General features: G+C 42.2%; 1 protein-coding gene and 1 long non-coding RNA gene across 8 annotated transcripts in view; one reads left to right on the top strand and one right to left on the bottom strand.

Annotated features, from left to right (window-relative positions):
* The window catches only part of LOC111738861, a 15,355-nt gene extending 12,002 nt beyond the window's left edge, over positions 1 to 3,353 (bottom strand). The window contains exons 1-2 of one of the 3 annotated variants that reach the window (XR_002780008.1): positions 3,154 to 3,353; positions 2,514 to 2,530 (exon numbers count right to left, since the gene is read on the bottom strand). This is a non-coding gene — a long non-coding RNA (uncharacterized LOC111738861). The other 2 variants (XR_002780009.1, XR_002780007.1) reach the window with 2 other exon arrangements.
* Positions 3,354 to 3,487: 134 nt separating this feature from the next.
* The window catches only part of FLCN (folliculin), a 22,555-nt gene continuing 20,008 nt past the window's right edge, over positions 3,488 to 6,034 (top strand). For 2 of the 5 annotated variants that reach the window (XM_023530021.1, XM_011359107.2), the window contains exon 1: positions 3,730 to 3,905. The gene's annotated coding sequence lies outside the window, so the exon portion shown is untranslated. The other 3 variants (XM_023530022.1, XM_023530024.1, XM_023530023.1) reach the window with 3 other exon arrangements.

Genomic DNA, 6,034 nt, shown 5'->3' on the forward strand with positions numbered 1-6,034 from the left:
AAGTACAGATAGAGCTTCCCAGATGAGAAAAAGCTAAAGGAGTTCATAATCTCCAAACCAATATTAAATGTTAGACTTCTTGAAGAAGAAAGAAAAAGATAAAAAATATGAACAATAAAATGGCAATAACTACATACCTATCAATTACTTTAAATACAAATTGATTAAATGTTCTAATCAAAAGATACCTATGCTGCCTACAAAAACTCACTTCAGGTCAAAAGGTACACACAGACTTAAAGGGGTAGAAAAAGATATTTCATGCAAATAGAGACAATTAAAAAGCTAAGGTAACAATACTAATACCAGACAAAATAAGCTTCAAAACATAGGCTCTAACAAAAGGCAAGGAAGAACCCAGTAATTCAATTCCTGGGTATTTACCCAAAGAAACCCAAAACACTACCATAAACATCCATATGTTTATGTCAGCATTATTTACAATAGCCAAGAAATGGAGGCATCAATAGAAGAGGTGGTAAATATATGCAGTGGAATATATTTTACTCAGCCATAAAAAATAATAAAATCTTGTCATCTGCAACAACATAGATGGGCCTAAAGGGTTTTGTGCTGAATATAAGAGAGAAAAATAAATGCCATATGATTTCACTTACATGTGGAATCTAAAGACAAAACAGAAACTCATGATGTAGAGAACATTTTGATGGTTGCCAAATGGTAAAGGGGCTAGGGGAAGGGATTAAGAAGTTCAAATTGATAGTTACATAATAGTCATGGGGATGTAAAATGTAGAATAAGTCAATATAGTTAATAATATTGTAAAAATATAGTGCCAGTTGGGTAGTAGATTTATCACAGTGATTCATAAATTATATGAATGTCTAATCACTATATTACACCGACAACTAACATAACATTGTATGCCAATTGTAATTGAAAAATAAATATATTTTTTAAAAGTCTATGGTAAACAATGCTAAATTAACACTAGTGTGTTTTTTGGAGAGAAAACATTGTACTACTACTAGTAGTTCTTGTCCTGCAACTGGCTGTCTTGGTTGCTGGAAGAAAGGAAAGCCTTAGGTTATTAATTATTTTTATAACAGGGAGTCTACTATAGTTAACCTCCAAAATAATGAGATGTGACTAAAAATATTAGATCCAATTGCTTACAAATGAAACACTTTTTCATGAAACTACAAACTATCCAGGAACATGGTGATTTGAATCAAAGATAATGCCTAGCTATTCTGTAGCTACATGAGACCATAAAATAGGTAAGTACTCCAAAAACCTGAGAAATTTGACAGTAAATTTGGTATCCCTGAAGCACTCCATTAGTCTGGATGCTCAGCTAGCAAAACCTATTCAATTAAACCTTTTGGTTTAGTTGTGGGAAGGCAGAAAAGCAATAAGAAATCTTTAATTCTGATTGAGCCCATTTCAGTGGTGGAAAAACATTCCAGACTGTGAATGCCCCTCAGTACGCTTTTGGTAATATTTTGTAAAATTCCTATTGTGCAATAGAAACTTCAGGTTTAGCATGGTATTTCATTTGGTTGAGTATTTAGCATTACTGCCACCTTTCGCTTTCTCATTGATAATGTGGTACATTTTCTGACTTCTAAGATGACTTCTTGTTGAATGTCCTTGGAAGTCTATACTCTGAGAGCCCAGTTTAATTTAGCCCTTGGTACAATTCACTGAGGTAAGGAATTGGCGTGTAGTTGTTACTTTTAAGCTGATTTATAAATTTTCGATAAAGCACCTCCAAAAGAGATAGGTGGCTGAAGCCAGCGGTGCTGGGAAAGATATTAAAGGCATAAATGGAGTCCAGCTGTAGTCCAGTGCACACTGAATATGGCAGTGGTAGAATAAACCTTCCTCGAACACTTGGGACCTTCATTAGCTCATCATCATGGAAATAAGGATAATCTGGGTAAGGTGATGACCTCCACTAATAAACTGAGGACGTTAATTCCTTGAATTAAAGTTTTAAGACAAGAAAAAAATGTTTTTTCTTGTCTTAAAACCTGACTAATGTTAGTTTCAAGAACACTTAACACTAAGCGAAAATGGGGAGAAAAAAGGAAAAGGAGGGAAAAAAATACTTTCCTGTCTTCCTGATTGGGACAATAAGAGTATACAATTGGATTTTTTTTTTTTTATGGTATTAACCTCTTTGTTAAATAAGAACAGTCATAGTAACTAACTGAAAACTTTGGAAAGTTTGGTTAAGTACTTTATTAGTATGAAAGTCAATCAGATTTGTATTCACAATTGCTGCTCTGGCCATTTTCATGATGAATCTTGTCCACGTTGACAAATGTTGCAAATATTTTCCTTTAGAAATTGAAAGGCACAGCCAAACGAGAGGAAGCTGCAAACATTTCTTTCACCTTTTCACTAAGGCTTTCAAAGCACTTTGCAAACTCAACAAAATTCAAATATTTGAATTGTTGAAGGCAAAGGTAAAATAAAAATAGAATTTCAAATCAGTATATCCTTGTGGGTTTTGTTGTTGCTTCAGAAATTATCTTGTGACTTACCTGAAAATATATGAAGTCTGTGCTGTCCAATATCAAGAGGAATTGGATTGGTAAGAATTAAACATATAAAGGTGATATCTAACCTCATAATTCCATGCCATACTACTTAATCTTTTACCACAGCAGTAAAAGGTAGAGAACAAATTGCAATTTTGTTCTTTTCTCATGTCTTCCCTTCAGCATAACACAGAAATTCAAAGAGAAAGAAGTGCTCTCGGCGATTAAAAAAACCCACCCACCCATTTCTTCTTTAAAATGGCTAATGTTTCTTCCTAACACTTCAGAAAAACATTTTGGACACTAGGCCGGAGCCACAGCGACCAGGATTTGGCTGTCAAATGCCCACAACTGAGGCTAGTGGTCTTTGGGTCTGAGCAGACACAAGGTGGCAGCACCGCCTCACAGGCCAAGCCAAATTTCCTGCTTTTGGGGATCTGATTCTTATCTCTCTACCTCTTAACTCTAAGGACACGCATCACATCATGCCCCGTTGGCTTTAAAATTAACTTTTAAGTAGACAGACTGAATAACTGGCGCCAAGATTTAAAAAAATATATTACTTAATTGATTTATATAGTCTAAAAACTTGAACATGCTACTCCGGTAAGCGAAGAGTGGGAGTCACGCACTTGCGCACCACCTCGGGTAACCTAACTTGGGCGTTGAGCTCTTCCCCACGTCATGTGATGACCGCCTCTCCGCCACCTGACCTCACATTCCATCGAAGACCGGGTTCATCGTCAATTTGGTATAATACAGTGGTTTAAAGACCAACTTTGAAAAGAAAGTAAAGCGCTCTTTGTAATTTTGAGGCCTTCCCTTTTGTCTTCGGGAGTCCTAGGATGGCTATATTTTCCCTCAAATATCTTAAAATTTTTTTAATTTAAGCATTTCCCCCTCTCTTGAAATGGTTTCCTCCAATAGGCCCTGCGGTGCGGATTGAACCATTCGGTACTTCTCAGTGGGGGGGGGGCGCGGGCTAGGGGCGGCGGAAGAGGAAGGTGTCGGGCAGATGCTTCAGGTTTCCTGTTAGAGTTGCCAGTCTCACGCGATCTTCTTGGGTGTGCGGAACCTGGCGAGGATCCGCTCGCTTCGTGGTGTAGGGGCACGCTTGGACGGCCCGTGCGACCCCTCCTCGGGCTAGGAGGATGGTACGGCTTGGCCGAGTCACGCGCCTCAGGCCCCGCGCTGCGGCTTTTGAGCGACCAGGGTAAGGGTGGCCACGGTACTGTGCAGAGCTGGGTGGCGGTTGGCCGAATTGAGGCTTCTTAGCAAACAGTGGGGAACCGGGGCTCGCGAGGAGCAAGCCAGTGTTCATCCGGGCTGGGCGCGGGGGCCGACGAATTCGAGGAAGGGCGCAGGGCGGACCGCAGGAGGAAGACGCGTTGTCAGGTTCGCAGCAGCCCCGACTGCCGGACCTGGGCTAGGTGCTTTCTCCGCCCGACGGAATTTAGCTTTGCTGGCGGCCCCTGAGCTCGGTGTTAGTGCAGGCCACACTTGGTCCGTGCGGGACAGAGGTCCAGAGCGCCGAAGTGGCTTGCCCGGTTAGACCGAAGCGGGCCTGGGACCAGAACCGGGCCTATCTGGCTGCTTTGTGGAGGTGTAAAGGGCGCCAGGGTTCGGGCGAAGGGCCGAGATGGGGACGGGTGGTGGAGGCTGGAGAAAGTCGCTTGAGGCATGTCGGGGCCGGGGAAGGGGATTGGGCTCCGGTGGCGAGGTCGGGACCTGATAGCCTTCGGGTTAGCTGAGAGGCACAACTTAGTTTTGAGTTGGTGTGGAGTGGGTTGGTTAGTGATCGGCCACAGAGGAAGGGGATGCTGAGAACCTGAGATGTGGAGAGAGGGTGGTGTGAGGGGCACATTTGTAAACTCTAAAGGGATAAGAAATGTGACCTGGGTTCAAACCCGTCAGCATTGTTGTTTTATTCTCCTTTAACGTTGCTGTGAGACTGTATTCTTTGCCTCTTCACTCCCTTCCCGTTTTTGCCTCATTTCTGGTTTAGGGGAGAGGGTGCGTGTCATAATTCCTTCTTTCCCAGGCGGCATTCTGAGGGGCGCCCTCTGATGAGCATGTGGGCCTAGATCAGTGTCCTCCAGGGAGGGTTGAAGACATTTCTCTCCAATTTGATGTGTATTGTCAGACACGTCCTTATTACCTGGAAAGAATGTTTAGCTCAGAGATTGGTTCATTGTGGATTGAGGTCCACGGAGGTCAGCAACCATGCGAGGCAGAGGGCAAGGAGATATTGCTGAAAGGAGGTACTGGTTCTCCAGCTCTTGGACACCTGGCACCAGCTGTGGAGTCCATCTAGGTTACCAATATCATCAAATAACAGTAATAGTGGCTCGTGACACTGTTTGCCCTTCCGGTGTTATACATCAGGGAGCGCTATAAAGAAATCCAGGTGAAATGAATAGAAATAGTAGAGCCACCATGTGAATGGGTCTGAGCAGGAAGTAATCCCCTGTGGAACTTTTCACCTAGCACTTGGTGGGATCTCAACACTTGACTTAATGAGGCTCCCCTGTGGGAGACTACTTAAAGAAGCTGTGGGGGATTCTGATGCTGACCACTGGTTAAGAGCCATTCTGATACCATATTTATTTACAAAGTGTTCATACTTAGCAACTTCTCAAGAGTCCTATGAGAAGACCACAAGAAGTGGAGATGAAATGGACTCAGGGCCAGGGCACACCACACCACAGGAGTGGGAGGATAAATCCGAAGTCACTGTCCAGGTCAGGCACTGCCACTGTGGAAAGGAGATGTGGACAAGTATCCTACCTCTTAGATGTACTTGACTACTTGCTTTGAGTATAATGTTGCAGAGACTTTTGGGCGGGGGAAGATATCAGCTCTTTCTTGGATTCTGGAAAGTTTGTTGGAAGGAAAGAAACTGTTAGGCATACTCAGATCAGATTATTTTTTCAGCAAACATCTGGCAGAGATTGGAATAAGAGAGTGAATAAAGAACTGACCTCATGCTGCCCCAAATTCTGATTCCACATGTAGTGGTTAACTCTGAGAGAGAAATAGGGTTTGGCTTTCTGTTTCTCAGCTTTAAGGTGGTGCTTAGAAAAATTAAGTAACCTATTTGACATTACGTGGCTAGTAAGGGCTAGAGACAGACTTTTTTCTGACCCAGGTCTGTGTGACTCTGGAGCTAGTGTTGTTTAGGGTACCTCACTGCCTTCCAGTGGCTACCAGCCTTATAACCAACAGTAGAACAGATAAGGACTTTTAAGTTTATATTTTACAAAGATCTTTAAATATTTCTGTTTCAAGAGATCCTTTATGAAATACTGCTGTAGAGGTGTAAACTTCAGCCAAGGCTTTGTCTGCAATGTCAGTTTGCTGTTAGCTACTGCTCAATAGGCAAGGGCCAGCTAAGTCATTCAGAACCACTGAAGTCCCCAAGTCTCTTTTTTGTGTTCTAATTTGAGCTTGGCTGTAAGCTGCTTGAACTTTTTTAATGCCACAAAGTCCATTGCTCTTAGAATTAGCTCTGATTTTTTTTTTTT

The sequence above is a fragment of the Pteropus vampyrus genome, unplaced genomic scaffold (assembly GCF_000151845.1).
Source record: "Pteropus vampyrus isolate Shadow unplaced genomic scaffold, Pvam_2.0 Scaffold44, whole genome shotgun sequence".
NCBI classification, from domain to species: domain Eukaryota; kingdom Metazoa; phylum Chordata; class Mammalia; order Chiroptera; family Pteropodidae; genus Pteropus; species Pteropus vampyrus.